The 26,027-nt window shown below is 40.6% G+C and overlaps 1 protein-coding gene and 1 pseudogene across 7 annotated transcripts in view; one reads left to right on the forward strand and one right to left on the reverse strand.

Moving 5' to 3' along the window:
• The window catches only part of SPATA9 (spermatogenesis associated 9), a 57,504-nt gene that overhangs the window by 28,970 nt on the left and 2,507 nt on the right, over positions 1 to 26,027 (reverse strand). For all 7 annotated transcript variants that reach the window (XR_009600739.1, XM_012178975.5, XM_015096208.4 and 4 more), the window contains exon 2: positions 700 to 764. The gene's annotated coding sequence lies outside the window, so the exon portion shown is untranslated. The remainder of the gene's footprint in view (positions 1 to 699; positions 765 to 26,027) is intronic.
• LOC114114972 (ATP synthase membrane subunit K, mitochondrial-like) lies at positions 98 to 2,965 on the forward strand (annotated as a pseudogene).

The following is a 26,027-nucleotide window of genomic DNA, read 5'->3' on the forward strand; positions in this document are numbered from 1 at the left end:
CACAGGGTCACAAAGAGATAATATTTTAGTATGGATGAGCTAGTTGGTCAACTCAAATCCATTTTAATTTGAAGCCTTTATATTTAACTGTAGCTAGATGGGTTTTTTCAGCAAGCATAAAACTGACAGCTGGAGGTCTGTGTAAGGGAACTACCAGGAAAAGAGAAACGACCATCGTAGGATCCTTGTAGCTTGTGATGCCTGCCAGATCCCCAGGTTTCACCCAGTCCTCGGTCCTCACCTCTCTGAGAACACTCTCCATCACAGCATAGCCACCTCTCTGCCTCTGAACAGCAGCTGCTTCCCTCCATCATAAAGCTGATGCTAAAGAGAACTAAACCCTTACCATTTGGAAAGTGAAATCTACTGCCAGGAAGAAAATATTATTAGACAGTGATGAACACACGAACTGGGAGTCTACATGAAAATGAAACCCTTTATTTGCACTATTTAGACACCTGGCTATCAGAGTCTACCAGAAAACACCCTTTAGGACCTGCTCTCTCTCGGTCGTCTGTGTTCTCCACTCCCATCAGCTCCCGAATTCTTTTTTCCATCTACCATCCCCAGTGTCCGAGCTCCCAATTGCTTCACCTAGTTTTCTTTTCATCCATTCTCACCCTCCTAGGCATCCAGTAAAAATTTTAAAAATCTATAGGAAAACATATCATGTTAATATTTCCCATACTCCAAGCTTACCTGACTCTGTTGTTAGTTATGCTAATGAAATTCTTTTCATCTTTTCTTTCTTAATGGCCTTCTCCCTGCAAAGGAAGCGATGGAAAAAGACAGGGTGATAAGTTAAAAAAAAAAAAAATCCCATCTTCCCTTACTTACATTTGTGACCATATCTGATAATATTTAATATTTGGGGCTTTATTAAATCATATTTTATGACTATATCCTTACATACATTACATTATTATAGACAAAGTTAGATGAAATTATTGTCAGTGGCTATCTTTAGTTATTTGTTGTTATTTACAACTCATGATTGAGTATTCCATACTTAAAAATTTGAATTACAATTTTGAGGTATCTTGTATGTAAAAAGGATGTTTGTAAATTGAATTATTTGAAATATACTAAGGGAACTTTAGTCTTTAAAAGTATAATAACTAACCCTAGATAAATCCTCCTGTAAGGTAAAGAATCACCTTTTTTTTAGAGTGACTGCAAATGTTTAACTTTTAGTCTAACAATACCCTCTTTTTTATTGGAATATAGTTGCCTTACACTGCTGTGTCAGTTTCTACTATACATCAAAGTGAATCAGCCATATGTGTGCATATAGATCCCCTTTTCTAGATTCCTTTCCATTTAGGTCACTACAGAACACTGAGTGGACTGCTCTGTGCTGTACAGTGGGCTCTGATTAATTATCTATTTTATGCACACTAGATATATATGTCGGTCTTGATCTCCCAAATCATCCCATCACCACCCCCTTCCCTCATACAATGTCTGTGTCTTTATCTCTGTGTGTCTATTTCTGCTTTGCAAATAAGATTATTGATACCATTTTCCTAGATTCCACATGTATGTGTTAATATTGTGATATCTGTATGATATCTGGTTTTATCTCTTTGACTTACTTCAGTCTGTAAGACAGTCTCTCGGTTCATCCACATCTCTGTAAATGAGACAGCTGCACTCCTTTCTTGGCTGGGTAATATTCCCTTGTATATCTGTACCCATCCACATCTCTGTAAATGAGACAGCTGCACTCCTTTCTTGGTTGGGTAATATCCCTTGTATATCTGTACCACATATTCCTTATTGATTCCTCCGTCAATGGACATCTAGGTTGCTTCCATGTCCTGGCTATTATAAACAGTGCTGCAGTGAATACTGGAATCAGGTATAGTTTTGAATTATGGTTTTCTCTGGGCATATGCAGTTGTGGGGTTTCTGGATCATATATGGCAGTCCTATTTTTACTTTTTAAAGGAACTTCCATACTGTTCTCCATATTGGCCATGTCAGTATCAGTCTATATCCCCACCAGTAATCATCTTTTTAACATGAAAAATAAATACCTCCTAATATCTTGTAAATACAGATTTTCAAAGGTATATCTATACACGCACACACACACACATTTTGTTTCTCCTTTAAAATGACTTAATAACTATTCTACAATTCCAGTTGAGTACCGTTAATATGAAGTAGACCTGGAAAGCCTGATGGAAGTCTTCAGATAGTTACAGTAAAATGATAGCCCACACAGAGGACAGAATTAGCAACAATAGTATTGCCATGCAGTTTAGGAACTTCTGAGGTTGGTTAGATGATAGGAAACTGGGACGGTCAGATTTCCTGTTGTCTGTTTCCCACATCACAATATAAACTTCATGAGCTCAGAGTCTTTGGCAAGTTTATATTTCCAATACGTGATAATGCTTTTACAGTTTAAAAATATATATATATCCTTAATGGGGCTCCCCTGATGGCTTAGCAGGTAAAGAATCCTCCAGCAATTAGTTACTTATGTCTTGGGCAGGATGAAAATTTTAATCATTAACAAAGTCCGTGTTAATGATTGAATGCATGAGGGGGAGGTGGAATCTTCCAGAGGGACCGAGGGGCAGCGGCTTACTGTGAAGGACACAGGCCATGGAGTTTGAGCCTTTTGGAAGACTGAAGTCACAGGGGTCCAGAAACTGATGCCTAGTTCCATTTCACTGGTATCAAAAAATATTTCAACTCTTACACCTTGGCAGGGAGAATGAATTGTGTGCTGGCCACATACAGAGGTATTGCTTTGACATTCTTAGACTTCAAGTTAAGGTCTAAAAAACCTCCAGCTGTAAAAGCAACATAAACAGATTGTGAACTGTATATTATCTGTTAAGTTCCCATGCTTGAAGAAACTAATGTGAACTCACCATGTGATACTCAATTTGTATGATAAATTATGAAACTGGGGAAATAAAAGTCTGTGTGAGTCTGTGTGAGTCACTTAGTTGTGTCTGACTCTTTGTGACCCCATGGACTGTAATAGTCTGCAAGGCTCCTCTACCCATGGAATTCTCCAGGCAAATATACTGGGGTGGGTTGCCTTTCCCTTCTCCAGGGGATCTTCCCAATCCAGGGATTGATCTTCCCACTGCAGGTGGATTCCTTACCCTCTGAGCCACCAGGGAAGGCCTACCAAAGTCTTCATAGAGTCAATTAACTGAAATATAAATGCAAAACACCTAAGATACATTACATACAAACAATGTTGATTAAACACCGTGGGAAGAAAATGTGTTTTCTCCACCTACAAAGTACTACATTTTAACTGAGTTTCCCTTGATAGTGACAGAACCTAAATAATTAACTGAATTAATTCAAGATGAGCTCTGTAAGGAAACAGGTACACAGAACGCTTGTCTTTGATTTTCCTTTACACTTTTGTTGCTAAATAATGCTGAGTAGATTAACTGCAGTCTATTATTCTACCTATATGAGAATAGAAAGTAAAAAGTGCACAAGTTCATGGATTTAGTACTGCTAAATACATGCGTAAGTGAAAACATACAAGGCAGTAAAGATCGAAAGACTATATATGTAAATTTTTTCAAATATTTACTTCTAAAAAGTAATCCCCAACTAAAAATTGAAAACAAATTGGGAAAAATTAGTTGTATATCAAGTTGGTTACAAGACCTACAAATGATTTGAGTGGCTTTATATTTTTAATTGAAGTATAGTTGATTTTCAAAGTTTCAGTTATACAGTAAAATGATTCATATGTATGTGTGTGTGTATGTATGTTCTTTGTTCAGATTATTTTCCATTATAGGCTATTACAAGATATTGAATATAGTTCCCTGTACTATACAGTAAGACCCTTGTTTTTATTTATTGGGTTGACCAAAAAGTTCATACCAGTACAGAAAAACCTGAATGAAATTTCTGAGAAGCCCAATGTTTTATATATAGTGGCGTGTATTTGTTAATCTGAAATTCCTAATTTATCCCTTCCCTTCCTTTCCCCTTTGGTAACCATAAGTTTGTTTTTTATGTCTGTGAGTTTATTTCTGTTTTATAAATAAGTTCATTTATACTGTCACATATGAAGATTCCACATGTGTTATCACATGATATGTGTTATCACATGATATGTGTTATCACATGACACGTGCCTTATTCTGTCTGGTTTACTCCCCTGAGTACGATGATCTCTAGGTCGCTCTATGTTGTCTCAAATGGCATCATTTCATTTTTTTGAGGGCTGAGTAATACCCCCCTTTTTTTTTTTCGCTTGTGGAAAGACTTCTCATATTGGAGTGGGCTGTCATTCCCTTCTCCAGGGGATCTTTCCAACCCAGGGACTGAACCTGAGTCTCTGGCATCTCTTGCACCGCAGGTAGATTCTTTATCGTCTGAGCCACCAGGGAAGCACTTTTCATATATTATACTCTGATAAAGAACTTAAGTGGAATTATGCGCAAATTAACATAAAATGTTACCTCCATGCCTCTAGTATTGACAGGTTTGAACCTGTACTCCTTAAAGTAAAAGAAAGTGAAAGTGAAGTCGCTGAGTCGTGTCTGACTCTACGACTCCATGGACTGTAGCCCACCAGGCTCCTCTGTCCATGGGATTTTCCAGGCAAGAGCACTGGAGTGGGGTGCCATTGCCTTCTCCAGAGGATCTTCCCAACCCAGGGACTGAACCCAGGTCTCCCTCATTGTAGGCAGTGTTCTCTCTCATTCAGTTTTGAAAAAAGTGAGACTTTATGAGTGAGCCTTTGTTGGCAAAGTAATCTCTCTGCTTTCTAATATGCTGTCTAGGTTGGTCACAACTTTCCTTCCAAGGAGTAAGTGTCTTTTAATTTCATGGCTGCAATCACCATCTGCAGTGATGAGCCACCAGGGAAGTACCTTAAGGAACAACCATCATCCTTGGAATGATTGCATTACTGATTTCTTGTCCCTAGTCCATTGGAAGCTTTTGTTTCTAGGAACTCTTAGGGCTCATTTTTGTTTTATTGAAATCCCATTTAGTTATAGATAATCAGGTGCTTCGGATGAACTGAAAATATATATCTGACTTTTGGGAAGCTTCATAGGTTTCTTTATCATGTAGGTGATTATATAGGGATACATTAAAAAAATGGGTTTTTTTTCCCTTCAACTTGAAATATTATCCCTGTATATTGCATGAATGAGAGATTTCCCCATATTTCCATCAGAGTAATATACTTGCTTTAATTCTTAAGCATGAGTGAACATGATACAAAAATATATGCTGACTTACTTGTGAAAAATGCATTTAAAGCTATTTTAAATGTGTTTTAATTTATGAGACTTTAGTTATTAAGAAGTTGGTCATTATACTTAATGCTCTAATCTGGTGGTAAAGGTATTCTTAAGAATTTGCAAGTAGTTTAGATTTTCAAAACTGAATGAGAGAGAACACTGTATAACCATCCTGCTACTCCTTTAATGCAAAACAGTAAAACTCTGAATTTAAAAAAAAAAAATCAAAGAACAAAGTAAAACACAATGTTAAACAGAATCGACAAGATCATCATAAACTTATGATTTTTAAAAATATCTTTTTTCTAGCAGTACAGTTAGAAACACTGCCCCACCCCCACAGTAGAAAACAGCACATCTAACACTCAGATTCTAGGCTTTAAAATACCCCACCCTCCTACTAGGAACCAGGACTCTTTGAAGAAATAGCTGATAGCAGTCTGCATCAGCAGAAATACAAGATGAAGCAGGGTGATCTCAGGCCAGAAAGGAAGAAAGCTTTCTGAAGATTAATGGGGTCCTATTGCAAAGAGTCAGACACAACTGAGCGACTGAACTGAACTGAACTGATGAGGAGGATAATAATAAACTGCAGAAAATTCTGAAAGAGATGGGAATACCAGACCACCTGACCTGCTTCTTGAGAAACCTGTATGCAGGTCAGGAAGCAACAGTTAGAACTGGACATGGAACAACAGACTGGTTCCAAATAGGAAAAGGAGTACGTCAAGGCTGTATATTGTCACCCTGCTTATTTAACTTATATGCAGAGTACATCATGAGAAATGCTGGGCTGGAAGAAGCACAAGCTAGAATCAAGACTGCCGGGAGAAATATCAATAACTACAGATATGCAGATGACACCACCCTTATGGCAGAAAGTGAAGAACTCAAGAGCCTCTTGAAAGTGAAAGAGGAGAGTGAAGAAGTTGGCTTAAAGCTCAACATTCAGAAAACAAAGATCATGGCATTTGGTCCCATCACATCATGGCAAATAGATGGGGAAACAGTGGAAACAGAGGCTGACTTTATTTTTCTAGGCTCCAAAATCACTGCAGATGGTGATTGCAGCCATGAAATTAAAAGACACTTACTCCTTGGAAGGAAAGTTATGACCAACCTAGACAGCATATTAGAAAGCAGAGACATTACTTTGCCAACAAAGGCCCATCTAGTCAAGGCTATTGGTTTTTCCAGTGGTCATCTATGGATGTGAGAGTTGGACTCTAAAGAAAGCTGAGCGCTGAAGAATTGATGCTTTTGAACTGTGGTGTTGGAGAAGACTCTTCAGAGTCCCTTGGACAGCAAGGGGATCCAACCAGTCCATCCTAAAGGAAATCAGTCCTGAATATTCATTGGAAGGACTAATGCTGAAGCTGAAACTCCAATACTTTGGCCAACTGATGCGAAGAGCTGACTCATTTGAAAAGACCCTTATGCTGGGAAAGACTGAGGGCTGGAGGAGAAGGGGATGACAGAGGATGAGGCGGTTGGATAGCATCACCAACTCGATGGACATGAGTTTGAATAAACTCTGGGAGTTGGTGATGGACAGGGAGGCCTGGTGTGTTGCAGTCCATGGGGTTGCAAAGAGCTGGACACACAGAGTCAGTTCGGTTGGACTGAACTGAACTGAACTGATGAGGAGGACACAGAAGCCAGCTTGAGGGGACGACAAAGGCCTCTGTCATCATCATTTGGGCTTTACAAGGGAGGACTCAGGCCATGTGAATGCTCGGTGCTGTACTAATTGTAATATCAAGAAATCGTGAACCACCCAAACATCCATTCTTCAACTACAAAATTAATAAATAAATCATAACAGTTCCATTATGGTTACTCTACAGCAGTAAACCTGAATGAATTATAGCTACATGCAATATCATGAATGAATGAATAGCAGTAATGCAGTAATTTTGAATGGGAAAAGCAAGATACAGGAAAAAAAAAAAAAGCCAAGCATGATTCCACTTATATGAAGTTCAAAACCACTCAAAACTAAGCAATGCATTAGGCGTACACATACGTGTGGTAAAACTATAGAGAAAAAAAAAAAAACAAGGGAGGCATAAACATAAAATTCAGGATGGTGTTTATGACCTCTGAGGAAGGAAAGAAGAGATGGGATTGGACAAGGGCATACAAGGATTCTGAAGGTAATGGCAGCGTATATTTTCTAAAACTTAATCATGTGTACAGGTGTCAAAGTATTACAATCTTTATCTCTTGCAGCAATTTATAAATGCATCTTCTCAATATTTAATACAAATAATGAAAGGAAATAACCCGATGAACAAACTGCTGTAACAACTTTGGTAAAAAATTATCATTAAGGTTATTCCAGTAATAATGGTAAGAGTATGTGCTTTCAGTCATTAAATATTAAATAAACAACTATTATGTGATAGTGTAGTGAATAAAATAGATGAAAACAGTTGCTCTGCTGGAACTCACATCCCGTGGAACAGAATCAAACAATTTGCTATCTTCTATGGACCAAAAAAAGCCATTTCTTTCATTAGCAACTTGCTCAGATTTTGAAAGTAACTACATATAAGATAAAATATTCTTCTGATTGGAAAGATCTTATTTTAGCCTGAGAAAACTTATGTTATAAATTTATGTTTTAGACTGAAATCTTTTCTTACAGCTCCCTCATCAAATCTGTAGACATAATTGCAAATAAGACTTTTTGAGAAGCTATGTATCATCTGATAGACATCTTCACCTTGGAAATAGTGAAACCTTTCAGGAAAAGCAATATTAAAGACATTTAAGTATCCACAGTCCACATATTTTTACGGCCTTTGGTTAGTCTCAGATTCATCTACTTCATGTTGTAATGTCTGCCAGGCATGACTAAAAATACAGATTTTGTATTTTGGTCCCTTCCCCTGTAGTCACAGAATGTACAGCTTAATTGCCTAGATGCTTAAGCAGATCTCCCTGGTCAAAGCAATAATATTCAAACAAGATAAAAAAGAAAAATTGGTCATTCCATGTAATTCTACATAGGTATAAAAAAGAAAACTGTCCTGTGCTAAAAATTAAAACACTAAAGGATGCATTCCACTCTTTCTTTGACCCAACACATCTACGGCAAGTTGATGACATTTCTTTAGAGCTGAGCCCAGACAAGATCTAATTCACCATGTGCAAATTTATCTAAATTTGCCACAAGACAACACTGGTGTTCAGTCAGCACCAACTAATCCTCTTAAGTATATCTCAGGTACCTTGTACAAAAATAATTCTTACAAATTATAAGTATAATAAATTGCCTATAGTCCTAACCTATGAAGACTATATACAATAATTATAATAATAATGCCCTTTATTTTAAAATGAAGTCCCCTTGACCAATGATTTAAATTGCATCTGCCCAGTTTGTAGTTGCTGGCCTCCCTCATAGCTCAGTTGGTAAAGAATCTGCCCGCAGTGCAGGAGACCCCAGTTTGATTCCTGGGTTGGAAAGATCCGCTGGAGAAGGGATAGGCTACCCACTCCAGTATTCTTGGCCTTTCTTTGTGGCTCAGCTGGGAAAAAATCCGCCTGCAATGCAGGAGACCTGGGTTCAATCCCTGGGTTGGGAAGACCCCCTGGAGAAGGAAATGGCAACCCACTCCAGAATTCTTGCCTGGAGAATCCCATGGACAGAGGAGCCTTGTGGGCTACAGCCCATGGGGTCACAAGAGTCAGGCATGACTTAGTGACTAAACCATCACTGTCAGTTTGTAGTTAGTACTCAATTTTCACACAAACAAGTTGATAAAACCCCAAACTAAACATATCTAAGATGCATTATCTAGGCAGTTAAAAGATTGGAAAAGCAAGCTTTGTTTTTCTTTTAAAGGATGTAGTAAAGCCAGATTATTTCTTCAGATTCTATTTAAAGATAGAAAACAGAATGATTCTGTGGGCCATACGTAAGTTCTACTGTGTCTATCTGTGTGTGTGTGTGCTCAATTGCTCAGCTGTGTCAGACTCTTTGCAACCCCATATAATGTAGCCCTCCAGGTTTCTCTGTCCATGGAAATTTTCAGGCAAGAACGCTGGAGTGGGTGGCCATTTCCTACACCAGGGAGTCTTTCCAAGCCAAAACTGAACCTGCATCTCTTACAGCTCCTGCATCGGCAGGCGGATTCTTTATCTCTGTACCAGCTTGATGAATCAAGCTGTGAGGAATTTATTAAGTATCCCCACCGAGGAAGTGGCAGGGCAAAGACTCTTGTCTAGATTCTGCTTTCAAAATTTTGAATTCTCTTCAACATACTGCCTCTCTCAGTTGGATTGAGTGACTTTCAAGAGCAGAAAGAAAAAGGAGACAATAACAATAGGAGGAATACTCTAAGATGGTCTAAGAAGTTTAGAAAAAGATTCATACGATCGGAAATTCTATTATGGACAGCTTTCACCTTTTCAATCAAAACCTGAGTACCCACTGAATACCAGGGACCTGGGACACAGAAATGAACAAGAGAAGTCCTTGTCGCAGGTAATAGAAAACAGTTTCAAAGACAATTACAATAACATTACAAAAGCAGTAACACAAAGTCTCTATTCAAGCATGAGAAAGGGTGACAACTCTGGGAGGCCAAAGTCTGAAAAGCTTTTGTTTGGTAAACATGTCAGACACTGTGCAAGAAACTGGGGACAGTGGTAAGTAAAACAGTGGGGTTGCCGCCCTCACAGAGCTTGTATTACGGTAGGAGAAGACACAGCAAGTGAATGAGGTCATCCCATGCAGTAATAACTATATTATACTGTACTATAAGAAGTGAAACTGAGCCATGTATAAACGGAGATGACTAGGCCACCACTTTATGGAATGTCGAGGAAGCACACCTGTGAGAAGAGAAAAACAACTAAGTCAGGGCATACGCCCCTTCATATAGTTATTGCTTCATCTCTGGGGCAAAATCAGTTAAGTTTTTGGTTTTTTTTTTTCACTCAGCACCTTTATTCTGTAGGGCTTCCCTGATAGCTCAGTTGGTAAAGAATCCGCCTGCAATGCAGGAGACCCCAGTTTGATTCCTGGGTCAGGAATATCTGCTGGAGATGGGATAGGCCACCCACTCCAGTATTCTTGGCCTTTCTTTGTGGCTCAGCTGGTAAAAAAAATCCACCTGCAATGCGGGAGACCTGGGTTCCATTCCTAGGTTGGCAGAAGGGAAGGCTACCCACTCCAGTGTTCTGGCCTGGAGAATTCCATGGACTGTACAGTCCATGGGGTTGCAAAGACTCGGACACAACTGAGACACTTTTTCACTTTCAGCTTTATTCTGCTTAGAGTTCACCTACAGGCTCGTGGTGTAATTCTCCATAATTCACACTGTCTTGGTTCAATTTTCATCTTTGCCCAGTATAAAGAAGAAAGATCCTCTTCTCTCTCCATCATCAACAGGACCGCTCTCGGGGAGTCGCAGCTCCTGCGCCCACCACGTTGAGGGCTGTCCTCACCTGGACCAGCTCTCCCAGAAGAGCAGGCTACACATGGGGCTGTGGGGCTCCGGGTGCCCCTCGACCACCTGCAGGTCAGGTGCCCAGTGGAGGCCGGCCACCTGCCTGGGGGTGCAGACACTACCGCAGCAGCCCTTTGGAGCCCTCGCTGGCCTCCCGGCTGCAGCCGTCATTTCCACCGCAGCCCGGCTGCAAAGGGGCACCCCAATACCTGCCTGCCCCCACTTCTATGTCTGTGATGAGACCTGTGGGCCGGTTCCCGCAGCATGTGCCATGACGTGTGATGTCCACGCCTCAGAGTGAAGCCAGGCCTGGGATGAGGAAACCTGGGATACAGTCCAGTTGCCAGCTTCCAGGAGGTTCTAGAACCCCTGGAGTTGGGAGTTCCAGCCCGCAGGGTCTGTGCAAAGGTAGCCTGCCCAGAGCCGGATGTGGCCCAGGCAGCTAGCAGAGGTTGTCTTGGCCTCTCCTCCAAGACCTTATTCCTCCCCCAACTTTGCATGCCCTTGGGGGCTGAGTTTTTAGAATTTTAGATTTTAGAATTCTGCCTAAAATCCCAGACATCCAGGCCTGGGTGTTTGGACCTGCCGGTGGAGAGGAGCAAATGGTGGTGAATGTGCCTGACTTCATTTGTGATGAAAACTGCAGGCCCAAGGGATAGGGGTCCTGCCAGACATCATTTCAAAGGAAAGGGACGATGGTTTTTAGGGAGAAAGCCTAGCAACAGTATCAGAAGAAAGATTTAATCCCCAAAGCTAACACCTTTTCACATTTTGTCAACTCAGTAATGTTAGGACCAAACTGGAGCCAGGACAGGCTCTACGGGGCAGGCGAGGCCTGAGGTTTAGTCTCTAGAAAAGCTGAGGCACTGGAAACTCCCGCAGGCAGTGTAGCTTGACCTATCAGAAAAATCCCCATAGCCCCCCGCCCATGCCAGACCCGAGCCAATCCGGATAGGGATGCGAAGTTTAATAGTCCCACGTGCGCGTAAGGTTTAGCCAATCAGCTAAATCAGCTGGGGGCTCTTGTCAGATTCCACTGTGCTGGATGAGACCTGGGCCCTAGCTTGAGCTAGCAATAAACCCCTTTATGCTTTTGCATTGCTGTGGACGTCTTATTCTCTCAGTTTTGGGGACTCAGACTTCGGGCACAAGTAACCTTTATTTTTCAGACGTTTCTTCACCATCAATGCATTCCCACACCTAAAGTATCAAGTTTTTTTGTTAAATCACACCACTAATAATTTTGGAAAAATCATAAAAAACAATGTGGTAACATGATGTGATGTGAATATGGGAATCCTAAGATTAAAAGTCAAGAGACCCTGGGATATTAGTGTCAGGCCTGATCTGACCACCCGTAGGAACTACCATCACTTAATCCCTCAGCTCAAACTTATTAATCAGTAAAGTGAAGGAGTTGAAATAGAGATCTTCAAAACTTTGTGTCTGACCTTAGCAACTGTCCTACATTATCACTGATAGTCATTACATATTTTGGTAACTGTAATTGTCCCAGGATCAAAGCCCAAAATTAGGGCACTTAGTGCAGGGAAATCAGGTGTGCTGCAGTCTATGGGGTCGTAAAGAGTAGGACATGACTGAGTGACTGAACTTCACTGTCTCCCAGACTTTGCTCCAACTCACATCCACTGAGTTGGTGATGCCATCCAGCCATCTCATCCTCTGTCGTCCCCTTCTCCTCCCGCCTTCAGTCTTTCCCAGCATCAGGGTCTTTTCCAGTGAGTCAGCTCTTGGTATCAGGTGGCCAAAGTACTGGAGCTTCAGCTTCAGCATCAGTCTTTCCAACAAATATTCAGGACTGATTTCCTTTAGGATGGACTGGTTTGATCTTGCAGTCCACAGGACTCTCAAGGGTCTTCTCCAACACCACAGTTCAAAAGTATCAGTTCTCTGGCTCTCAGCTTTCTTTATAGTCCAGCTCTCACATCCATACATGACGACTGGAAAAACCAAAGCTTTGACTTTACGGACCTTTGTCAGTAAAGTGATGTCTCTGCTTTTTAATATGCTCTCTAGCTTTGTCATGACTTTTCTTCCAAGAAGCAAGTGTCTTTTAATTTCATGGCTGCAGTCACCATCTGCAGTGATTCTGGAGCCCAAGAAAATAAAGTCTGACACTGTTTCTATTGTTTCCCCATCTATTTGCCATGAAGTGATGGGACCAGATGCCACGATCTTAGGTTTTCTAATGTTGAGTTTTAAACCAGTTTTTTCAATCTCCTCTTTTACCTTCATCAAGAGGCTCTTTAGTTCTTCTTTGCTTTCTGCATAAGGGTGGTGTTATCTGATTACCCTCCATAATATTTGTGAGCCTCATCCAGTGAATTGAAGGCCTTACGAGAACAAAGACTGACTTCCCCTAAGAAGGAAGTCTGCCAGCAAACGGCCTTTAGACTTGATATGTGCTCTTCCCTAGGTCTCTAGTCTGCTGGCCTAACCTGAAGGTTTTGTTTTTATCAAGCCCTCCACAACTACATGATCCAATTCCGTAAAATAAACCGCTGTCTTTTATATACACAGAGTATTTTTTATATGCATACACACACACTTACATACGCTGTTGTTTCTATTCCTCTGGCTAACCCCAGGGATGGAAACAAGCCCAGTGAGCCCTTGGAGAGATGCTGTAGGAGAAGCCAGGGAAAGGATATATCCTTTCTCATTCTGCTCCCTCTGATCTTCCCATTGACTAAATGCAACTAAAAGGCAGGAAGGAAAAGGAGCCTATGGATATAGTTAACACAAGCGAGGTTTCCAGCATACAGAGCAAGGTGGAGATGAGAGACGAGCAGGCCTTGGGCAAAGAAAGAGTTAAACTCATTAAAAAAAAAAAAAAAGCTTAGAAATCATTACCAAAAAATTCAGAAAAGTGGTCACCTTCTGAAGAGTGAGAAGGTAAGGATCCAGAAGGGGTACATGGGTTGGGGGTATTTCCTTATTAGAAGGTTGACTAAATGACTGTTTGTCTTATAGTTATCCATTAACTATACATGTATGTTTTGGACTTTTTATAGATTTCATAATTTAAAAGTTTAAGGAAGAAAACAATATTTAACCCTAAGAACTTTTATAATATATGAATTCTAACAGTCACAATCATTTTCCAGGCGAGCAAGTTTGTAGCACTTAAAATGAGTCTCTTTAAAACACTAGAAAATTTATTATAGACAGTATACCAGTCCTGACAAGTTAGAGAACTAAGTATCTCAGAACTCAAAACTTTTTTTAAAAAGTTGCTTCCAGCCAGAGGGGGAGGAAAGACTAGTACCTGGAGATTTGGACATGTTTATTAACAAATGCTGAGAGTAAAGAAGAGTAGAGAGGTAAACGGTGAAGACAGGAGAAGAAAAGGGACACATAGCAGTCCCTCCAGTGTCAAAAGGGGAAACCCATACACCACCACAGCAACTAGCCTTGAGAAAGACAAAGGACATTTACTGCACTGGGACTGAAGGAGAAAGGAAAGGATGTATGTGGCTGCATGTAAATCTGTCAGCTTAGCAGTGGGAAGCTGAGACAGTTCCCCACCTGACGCGTCCGTTTTCTCCTGATGAAGAGGTGGTGGACAGTGAGAAGGCTTGGACCACTTTGGAGAACAACAGCATCATCTACGTTTGCCAGGCAGTACCGAATGCCCGTCTGAAGAATGGAGACCATGAATTTGTAGCACCATTAATCTGCAGAGTTTTGTGGTTTTCTACAGTAAAATTTAGCCACCCAGAGACAGCAACAGGACAAAGAGAGAGAGGTGGGTGTTTGGTTTCTCTTGGATCTCAGAGAATAGAAATTCTTCAGGAGGATGGAGAAGTAATGGTCTGGTTCTCCTCCTCCACTCAGATTGGAATTCCACAAGGTAAACTGAAAACTTTCAGTACAAAGCAAAGTATGGGCAAACCTAGATGATAGAGATAAGGTATAGTTGGGCCAGTAGTAAGGATATCAGGAAACAGAGCATGTTGGGTTAAACTGGCTATAAAGTTTTTAAGAAGAATTTGCCTGAGAAATGCCTTTCTATTGAGTAGTGGGTGGTGATGGGGTCCAGATTGGCTCTGGAAGACTCCAAGTTTTTAGGTCACTCCTTGATATGAGAATCTAGAAGTACAAAATACAGGTGCATTATACACAGTTGTTTGCATACCTGTTCAGCAGGTTATCAAGTTCCTTTGAAGTATTTGTTAAGAAGCATACTTAGAAGGTGGCTGTGAATATGGTGCCTTTGAGAATTCCATGATTCTCAAGAGCTGACTCATTGGAAAAGACCTTGATGCTGGGAAAGATTGAAAGTAGGAGGAGAGGAGGGGGATAGAGGATGAGATGGTTAGATGGCATCACCAACTCAGTGGACATGAAGTTGGGCAGACTCTGAGATGGTGAGGGACAAGGCAGCCTGGTGCGCTGCACCCATGGGGTCATGAAGAGTCGGACACAACTGAACGACTGAACAACAAAATTGTGAATGGCTACTGGATAATCTTCACAGCTAATCCCATCATGCAGACAGCTATCAGCCCTTTGGGCTTCCCTGGTGGCTCAGAAGGTAAAGAATCTGCCTGTAATGCAGGAGACCTGAATTCAACCCCTGGGTCGGGAAGATCCCCTAGAGGAGGGCATGACAACCCACTTCAGAATTCTTGCCTGGAGAATCCCATGGACAGAGGAGCCTGGAAGGCTACAGTCTATGGGGTCGCAAAGAGGTGGACACGACTGAGAGACTAACACTTTTACTTTCAAAGGGCTGAAACCTGTCAATCAGAAGATAGAACTTTAGAAAACCGATCAAGGCATACATTCACTTACTGCAGTTTGCTCAGGAAATAATGTCTCCATACACAATTTAATGCTGCCATAATTCTAATTAAAGTGTAAACTCCTTGGTATCAAAAGGTCCTGTACCTTAGGTGCTTTATAGATGTCTGTTGAACTCAGAAGGCAATGAAGGGCTTCCCATGTAGACTTACCTAAAGGGAAAAGAAAATGCTGGCCACATATCCTAGATTTCCAGGCCCATTGATAGTTAACCTTGTGATTATAAATGAATAAATAGTTAACACACTGGCCTCTTGTGCATTGGGTTAGCACAACCTTCAGCCCTTGCGTATGATCAACTCTGGACACTCTAACAAAATGAAGCTTCTGGGTTTGCAAAAACCAAGGAATGAGCCCTGGAAAATGTGACTCGACTGAGGCAATGTCATCCTGAGGCCAGCTTGAGCAACCCAGCTGGCCTCTCCCTGTGACATTTCTAGCATGGTGGTTTAGAACAGCGACTGTTTAAATCAATCTGTCCTCCTACAATAAAAAAACATCTTTGAGATCATGGTGGAGTCGTTGGCAAAACATTGCTGTAATCATCGTTAATGCAAGAGGACTGAGTAATTTATTAGAAATCACAGTGAGTTAATAAAAAGCACTGGCAGAAAATGCCTCCTAATTCTAGAGTCCAGCCTGGGGAGTTACAAATTGTGTACAGTTTGTGACTGTTCATGTGTAGCAACCTAGTAACAGACTGTTCCTTTTCAAGGCTACAGCCAGTGAGTACTAAAACATGTGTAACGAAACAAAACAAACTCTGCTTTTGTGTCTGCTTTGTATTTTTTATATTATGTGATACTTCACTGCTTCTTGCATTATGCCAGGGTTGCACATTTCTGAATGTCTCATTCTTTTTGTTCAAAGAGCCATCGACCTTTCTCACAATTCTGAAGAGTGTGCCATAATGACCCATAAAAACAAGATCTTTCCCAATGTGGTAAACATTCCAATTACAAACACTGATTATTCTTTAGTTTCTGTTGACCCACAAAAATATAGTTTCTTAACTAACCAGTTCAAAAAAAAAATGTTGCTTTCTAGATTTCACTAGAGTTTTCTTGCCCCTCAGAGTGTCATAAATTTTCTTTAAGATTTCATAAATTCTCTTTAAGTCTTCATAAATTCTCTTTAAGTCATAATGTAAACAAGGCCTATCCTTTCATTTTACCTGGTGCCAAGTAATTTAACTATTACCTTTATATTAAATCAACAACGATATACCATGGTTTAAGGACGTTTGAGAAGACAAAAACAAAAAAAAAAAAACAAAAAAAACAAAAAACCCTGGGCTTATGGTGGGCAACTTATGCCGTTACCTGGGTGGCAGGTTTGGCATTGGGAATATCCCTCTCATTTCAGGGATATTCAGTGGAAAATTTGGGAGGCTCTGCTTGCCACTGGGATTAATCCAGAATTGACTTTGCTTTTAGCTTCCCCTATTTATCACTTCACGGAGGGAGGTTTGAATGCCATTTAATGTAGATTGAATTGCCTGGTCTCACTCTAGTCTTAACTGGGAAGGAGCTTGTAACAGTAGAACATCTTGAGGAAGCACAGGAAACAAGCGCCTGCATTAGCAGAAACTGTGTTTGCCCTGTAGGAGTAGGAACCTATTGGTTGAAAAGGGGGTTGGATCTGGCTACAGCAGGGATGGGGTTGAGGGGGGGGAAAACTGGAAGTGCAGCTGGAGAGATGATGATAATCACACAAGTCCAGATGTTTTAATTTAAAGGTGAGAGGAGATAATACCCATCAATAATAATACTCCAGTCCCAGATTTAGACTTTTTAAATTGAAGGGGCTCTAAAAAAGGAGTGTGGAGAGCAATGCTAGTAAAAATGTGTCCACAGGGATCTCTGGAAAAAGTGACAGAAGCAGGAATCAAAGGAAGAGAAAATAACATCCTTCAGATAAGTTGAATGATCTGTTATAACGCCAAAAGGACTATTCCCGAAGAATACAAATTGCTGACTTAATGGTATCAGTAGGGCTTGCCTCAGAAAATATATCACTAAGAACATTTCAATTGTTGTTCACTGTAAAAAGTGTGTAATTGCAGACAGGGTCACAGACACAAAAGTGGAAAGTATAAAGCAAGTTTCTAGAAAAATAAGGATCAGCAGTCCTGCAGGAGGGCAGAAGTCATGTTAAGCAGCTTGTGATAGCTGTTGAATGAAATAGGAGAACTCGTGAAAGCATGCTTGTGAAATGCTCCCATTAGGACGATGCCTAGTGGATGGCCTAGGCAGGGATGCACACACCTGAACAGATCAAATAAAAGGAGTACAAGAGATGAGGAAGACGGAGGGATTTACCACTGGAAACTGCATAACTTCTATTACAGTTACAACTGGAGACAGATGATAGGAAGGCTGAAAACAACCTAGTTTTAAATATATTTCAGTTCTGCAAAAAGGAGGGCTAGCAACAAAATATTACACCATTCAAATTTAATATCCTATATTTCTGTAGGTCTACATATGGAAAATGTCACAAGATATCATGCATAAATAAATCACACAATCAATATGCTTGATTATGATATTTGCATATATATTTTTCCCCCAGGGCCAATAACAGAGCAGGCATAGTAAAGGCTAAAAACCCAGGTTTCTTTGAAGCTCAAACCTTTGTAAAGTGCTGGTGAGAAAGAGGCAATCCTGATTCCACGAAATATATGTTCTGGCATTTTTAAAGCAACATTTTAACTGAAAAATAGAACAATTGCTTGAAAAACATGATTGGGCACAATAACACAGGTGAATAGATATGTTCAAACACACAAATGAACATCTTAGACCTTTTCTGAAAGATCTTACAGTAGTTGGCTTTTGTATATACATGGTACAGATTCTCACTTCAGCTTCGCCAAACAGAATGAACGATATTGCAGCCTTGTAGTTTAGAAGAGATCCAAAAATTCAGAAGAAAACTGCTGACTGTTTCTCTGAGAAGAGTTATCCAGGTAATAAAAAGAGGAACATCAACTTTTCTCAAGACTGAGTGTATGGTTACTGACTCTGCTACCTGACTTTGTGTTACTTATGTGAAGTACTGCAAGCTCTGGTGGTTTAAAAAAAAGAAAAAGCTAATCTTGAATACTGTGAATTTTGTGTTAATTTACAAACGTTTATCTTTCATTAGATTAGTTAATACAAGACAAATACATTTTTTACTGGGCTGGTTTCTAGGCAAGTAGGTCTGCGGTTTATCTGTGTTACCTTCTTCTATCTCGCCCTCACTTCCTCTCTCACAGCCGCCCTTGCAGCACCAGCTAGCCCAGCATCCTGTTCTGCTTCCTGGCAGACCAGGACTCCACTGCGATATCCTAAGCTTCCTCTCTAAGACACAGCCTCAGACGCCGACCAGTAGTCTCTGAATTTTTTGACTGAGCATCCTATTGTAAGAATTTTGAGTACACCCCCAATATCTTTATAAATGACAAGCATCAGTTCAGTTCAGTAGCTCAGTCGTGTCCAACTCTTTGCCACCCCATGAACTGCAGCATGCCTGGCCTCCCTGTCCATCACCAACTCCTGGAGTTCACCCAAACTCATGTCCATTGAGTCGGTGATGCCATCCAGTCATCTCATCCTCTGTCATCCCCTTCTCCTCCTGCCCCCAATCCCTCCCAGCATCAGAGTCTTTTCCAATGAGTCAACTCTTTGCATGAAGTGGCCAAAGTACTGGAATTTCAGTTTTAGCATATATTACTGTTAACATATTATGACCACAGTAAAACACATGGAAATGGAAAATTTTCAATAGATGAGATAAGGATAAAGTAAATCACATTTTAAAAACTTTTTAAAATGTATTACTAATAATACAAAATATACTTTTCTCTAGAATGTTATTGCCAACAAATCTTTTACAGAGAATAACAATTGAATATGCTTCATGAAAAAACTAAGATCATGGCATCCAGTCCCATCACTTGATGGCAGGTCAAAGGGGAAAAAGTGACAGATTATATTTTCATGGGCTCCAAAATCACTGCAGATAGTGACTGCAGCCATGAAATTCAAAGACGCTTGCTCTTTGGAAGGAAAGCTAGGACAAACCTAGACAGCATATTAAAAAGCAGAGACATTACTTTGCCAACAAAGCAAGGCAATCAAAGCTCTGGCTTTTCTAGTGGTCATGTATGGATGTGAGAGTTGGCCCATAAAGAAGGCTGAGCACTGCAGAATTGATGCTTTTGAACTGTGGTGTTGGAGAAGACTCTTGAGAGTCCCGTGGACTGCAAGGAGATCAAACCAGTCCATCCTAAAGGAAATCAACCCTGAATATTCATTGGAAGGACTGATGCTGAAGCTCCAATACTCTGGCCACCTGATGCAAAGAGCCGACACAGTGGAAAAGACCCTGATGATGGGAAAGATTGAAAGCAAAAGGGGAAGGAACCAACAGAGGATGCGATGATTAGATAGCATCACCGACTCAATGGACAAGAATTTGAGCAAACTCTGGGAGTCAGTGGAGGACAGAGGAGCCTGGTGTGCTGCAGTCCGTGAGGTCAAAAAGAGTTGGACACAACTTAGTGACTGAGCAACAACATTATATTTTAAATTTTGTGATAGAGCAACACAGATGTCTGCTTTTATGTTCAGTTTATTTAAAGGCTCTCTGAAAAGAGCTCACAAAGATATGGGAATTTTAATGGAAGAATTTAGCTGGGTTGCTAAATCATACTTATATACTCCAGGAGATAGTGAAGGACAGGGAAGGCTTGCGTGCTGTAGTTCATGGGGTCGCAAAGAATCAGACATGACTTAGCGATTGAACAACAACACCAATTTATTTTTCAGTCTTATCACTTATTATGCGAAGATTTTGGTTAAATCTGATGGATATATTTCCATCTTACCTAATGTTATTCAAATGGTTTAAAAAAACCTATAAGATAACCAGAGGTTTTATAGGTTACATGCATTTTCAATCACAAACACATAGTGGGTGAGGGGTTGCTAACTGGAGTTAGTTATCTAAGTTTGAATCACAGCTCCCGGAGTCTCACTATTTGTATAGTGATGGGCAAGTAGATTAGCCTCTCTATGCTATAATTTTCTCTTCTGTAAATTAGGATAGTAATAGAACCTACTCGACAGGGTTATTTAAAAATTTTAAAAATCAATATTTATAAAGCACTTAATATATCTGGCATATGACGTGATGTGTGTGTGCTTAGCCATGTCCGACTCTGCAACCCAATGGACTGCAGCCCACCAGGCTCCTCGGTCCATGGAATTTTTCAGGCAAGAATACTGGAGTGGGTTGCAATTTCCTTCTCCAGGGAATCTTGCCTCCCCAGGAATCGAACCCACATCTCCTGTGTCTTCTGCACTGGCAGGTAAATTCTTTGCCACTGAGCCACTTGGGAAGCCCCCTGTCTGGCATATACTGTTAGTTAAGTATATTAAGAAATATAGAGAGAATTCTCATGCCCTGCTACTGGGAGTGTAATACTTAAAACCACGTTTAAAATCAGTTGGGTACTATCTACCAAAATTAGACATAGACTTACCCTGTGATCTAGCAAATCCACCAAGATACTATATTTTAAAACAAGAGTAGTCTTTGGTGGCTTTGCTTGACAGTTCAGTTCAGTTCAGTTGTTCAGTCGTGTCTGACTCTTTGCAGTCCCAAGGACTGCAGCACGCCAGGCTTCCCTATCCATCACCAACTTCCGGAGTTTGCTCAAACTCATGTCCGTAAGTCAGTTATGCCATCCAACCATCTCATCCTCTGTTGTCCCCGTCTCCTCCTGCCTTCAATCTTTCCCAGCACCAGGGTCTTTTTCAAGGAGTCAGCTCTTCACATTAGGCTTTGCTTGGAATAGGACAAAACTAGAAATAACCCACACTGCATCTAAAATAGAATGGATAGGGAAATAGTAATTTATATAGCCACTGGATGCTATTCAGCAATAAAAAGGAATAATAGGGACAAACCACAGCTACAACAACATAAATAAATCTTACAAATGAAGATGAGCACAAGAACAAAGACACAAAAGAGTATATAGAGTGTACAGAGTATATATATAAGACTCAATGTATATACCCACTCCAGTGTTCTTGCCTGGAGAATCCCAGGGACGGGGGAGCCTGGTGGGCTGCCGTCTATGGGGTCACACAGAATCAGACATGACTGAAGCGACTTAGCAGCAGCAGCAACAGCAACTTACATAAAGTTCAGTGACAAGAAAAAACAGAATGTCAGCTTAGGAATGCACGTATAGATAGTAAATCTGTAAGGAAAAATAAACAAATAGTCATCACAAAAATCAGGCTCATGATTCTAAGAAAAAGAATAGAACTGTAACTGAGTAGGGGCGGCTGTGAGTGGGGGGCAGTGTGTGTGTGTGTGTGTGCACCCTTGATGAGTGCTGATAACGCTCCATTTTCTGGACCGGGAGATTGCTTAGGAATGCTTACTTTATATTTATTAACTACATGCATCAGTATTATGCACTTTTCTGTATATGTTATATTTCACAGTGCAGAAGTATTTTTAAAAACTGCTATACAAGTTTTGTTTTCACAATTAACCTTAGTTTCTGGCTCCAGCTTCTTTGCTGGGAAAACTGCTTATGAGAAATACCTCAAATGAATTCCATGTGGTTGCTCTCGCTGGAAGCTTGGAATCCTTCCTTTCTTTAAACAGTTTTTTTTTTTTTTTAAGTCTAAGTAACTCACTCACTTACAGAAGTTTTGCATAAAATAAAGTTTGTTTTTTTAAAGTCAATTGTTGAAAATACCATCGTAAGTTGTATTAGAGAAAGAATATCTTTTCTACTATAGCTTTCCTTTAGTGGCTCACAGAATTGTCATTTTAAAATGTATTTCATTACTGAAACATAATCTAGTAAATACCACACTGAAACAGAATCTATTCAACACCATAACATGAGACATATTGAAAACATCTGTGCTTTTTGTTTAACATTACAGTAAACTTCCCACATTGCGTAACATGTTCCAATACTTGTGTCTTTAGGTCTTTAGCAATATTTTATATTCATATGCTCAAGGTATTTGCTATCAAAGGAATGCAGTTTCCCGCCCCCCCCCCCCGCCACCCCATTTGTGTTCCATGTGTTGCTGGGAATAACACTTATCTTCACAAGAAGAAAACTATTTTTCCAATGGTATGTTGCTTTTTGACTTTTTATTTTTAAGGAAGCTCAGAAAAGACTTCATAGCCTTTATAATTGGTGAATTTTCTTTAAAGTATTGCTTGAATCGTTCATTCCTTAAACATTTTAGAAATATCATTGAGCTTTACCTTCAAGTTTGGATGTCCAGTTTTTAGTTCAGTTCAGTTCAGTTCAGTTACTCAGTAGTGTCCGACTCTTTGCGGCCCCATGGACTGCAGCATGCCAGGCCTCCCTGTCCATCACCAACTCCCAGAGTTTTCTCAAACTCATGTCCATTGAGTTGATGCCATCCAACCATCTCATCCTCTGTCCTCCCCTTCTCCTCCTGCCTTCAATCTTTCCCAGCATCAGGGTCTTTTTCAAATGAGTCAGTTCTTCACATCAGGTGGCCAAAGAGCTGGTTTCAGCTTCAGCATCAGTCCTTCCAATGAACACCCAGGACTGATCTCCTTTAGGATGGACTGGTTGGATCTCCTTGCAGCCCAAGGGACTCTCAAGAGTCTTCTCCAACACCACAGTTCAAAAACTGAACTTAGTGATTAGCTAATTGTGATAGGGCTTCCCTGGTAGCTCAGTTGGTAAAGAATCGACCTCCAATGCAGGAGACTCCAGTTGGATTCCTGGGTCAGGAAGATCCTCTGGAGAAGGAATAGGCTACCCACTCCAGTATTCTTGGGCTTTTCTGGTGGTTCAGACAGTAAAGAATCTGCCTGCAATGGAGGAGACCTGGGTTCGATCCCTGGGTTGGGAAGATCCCCTGGAGAAGGGAATGGCTACCCACTCCAGTATTCTGGCCTGGAGAATTCCATGGACACAGGAGCCTGGTGGGCTACAGTCCATGGGGGTCACAAAGAGTCAGACATGACTGAGTGACTTTCACTTTCACTCAGAACATTATCTATTAACTGTAATACATCCTTCAGGTGAAGATGTTAGCAAAAGTAAGTATAAATCCATACCTAAACCAGTTTTTTAAAATTTACTTTTAATTGGAGAATAATTCCTTCACAACGCTTTGTTGGTTTCTGCCGTACAATGTGAATCAGCCATCAGTAAACATACACCCCCTCCCTAGGTTGTCAGAGCACTGGGTGGAACTCCCTGTGGCACACAGCAGCTTCCCACTACCTGTCTGTTTTACACAGGATCATGTATCTACGTCAAGGCTGCTCTCTCAGTTCATCTTACCCTCTCCTTCCTCTGCTATGTCCACAGTCCATTCTCGAAGTCTGTTAAAACAGTTTTTTAATGATTATTGCCAACTGATTGTCAATCTGATTAGTCATTAGTTTTCCACCTTACAGTGTGACTCCCAGAGACTGCCCGAAATGTCAGCTCAGTCCATTGTGTTTGCCCGTTCTTGCATTATTAACATTGTCTCCATTGATCCATGCTGCAATAGTTTACTTAAATGTCATCTATAAATCCATTTAGTCAGATACAGAAACTGCAACATGTGGCAATATGGAACCTATACATATGTTTATCGATGGCTGATTCATATTGATGTTTGGCAGAAACCAACACAATTCTGTAAAGCATTTATCCTTCAATTAAAAAACAATTTTAAAAAAGTGAACAAAGGAGAGAGTCCTCCCCTCTCCCACTGTGTGCTGTGGTGCTCCCACCCTCTCTGCGGAACACCCTGAATGCCTGCCCACTTCAGGATCAAATCCGGGTGCCACCACCAACCCTCACATTAAATATCAGCAGAGCTTAATTTATTTCCTTTTTTTGGGGGGGTCAAAAATAAATGTTTGAAGATAAAAGTTCAAATACCTTTTCTGGAATTTCAGGGGTCGATGCTGGCTCCCCACTTTGGAGATGCATCTCACACTCATATGCAGTTACATTTTATCTCAGGATAAGAACATCTATCTGAGTGAATATGAAATGATGGCATGCCAGCCAGGAAAACAAAAACATACTGTTAAGGCTGTAGGTCCTTCCTTACGTGTGTGTTCTGCAGTGACCTTGAGGTTAGAGGACATAAAATAATCCAATTTGTTATACCCTGGCAAAAGTGAAAACAAACCAACCCTTAATGCTACTAATGAGGGGAACTACAAATATATAAACCCAATAAAAATTGTACATACAAGAGAAATGACTATTTAAAAAGTAGTCTTTAAGATAATTATGAAAAAAAACTTTAAGATATCAGGAAATGGACCATCAGTGATATTGTGTGGCTAGCTCCTGTAATAACTGACCCCAAAATGTCTGGTTTAATTCAAGAAAGATCTATTTTCTCACTCATATCACAGTACAGTGCATGCCGTGAGGAGGCTCTGCTGTAACTAATCATTCAGAGACTCGGGTTGCTTCCAAACTGTAGGTCACAGTCAAACACATGGCTTCAAGGTTGACCTGGCTTCATCCAGTTGGTAGATAGCCAGATGGAAAAACATGGAGATGGCACACTCCTTAACTGCTCAGGAGGGATCATATTCCACCAGTGAGAACTAATCTCATGGCCCTATCTACATGCAAAAACTCTGGGACATGTCCTTTCTCTATGGGGCCTGGAAAAGAAAATGAGTTTGGTGAGCATCCAGCTAGTCTTTGTCAAATAAACAGAGTTGGTCTAGGGATTCCACGTATCACCAAGCCTGACACTGGGAATCTCTTGGGAAGCTTTTAGCACTCTCATTTCTGCCTGCTGTAATGCAGGCATCAGAACACCAGCACTAATTTTAGCTCTTGCTGTTCCCTGAATAAGCCATGACCCTCCACATCTCTACGTCTTTGCACGTGATTTGCACATAAGGTCTGTCCGTTCTTTCCAGTATTTCTAACCTCCCCTTCCTCCCAAGCTAGCAGGCTTCTCCTCCTCTTCTAAGACCTAAGACAGTGGTTACTTCCTGCATGCACTTCTCTCTGATGACAAAGAAGGCACAGATCTCTTCTTAACATTCACTGAACTTTATCTCTGCACTTTGTTCCTACCTCTATTACTGAATGCATAAGCCTACCTGATAATTTTTAAGGAACAAGTACATTTTCAAAAGGATCAGATGCATCAATATTCACCACATAGTGACCATTAATAATAGATTTAGCTTCTCAAGAATAAGGACTGGGTCTTATGTATCTTAATACCTCCCATAGATACCAGCACTGGCCTGGCTTACATACTCAATAACTGAGGAAAACCTGACCGCTGTCTGCCACTTTCCAGCAACTTCCCAGCTTCCCAACCCTTCCTGCCCCTTTCCAGCAACTCTAACTCTCTCTCTCTGTCTCGTGGTAAAATGCACTAAACGCAACATTAACCACTGTCACCATTTAAAAATGCACATTACCACATGCACCTTG

Source organism: Ovis aries, chromosome 5, assembly GCF_016772045.2.
Source record: "Ovis aries strain OAR_USU_Benz2616 breed Rambouillet chromosome 5, ARS-UI_Ramb_v3.0, whole genome shotgun sequence".
Classification (NCBI taxonomy): domain Eukaryota; kingdom Metazoa; phylum Chordata; class Mammalia; order Artiodactyla; family Bovidae; genus Ovis; species Ovis aries.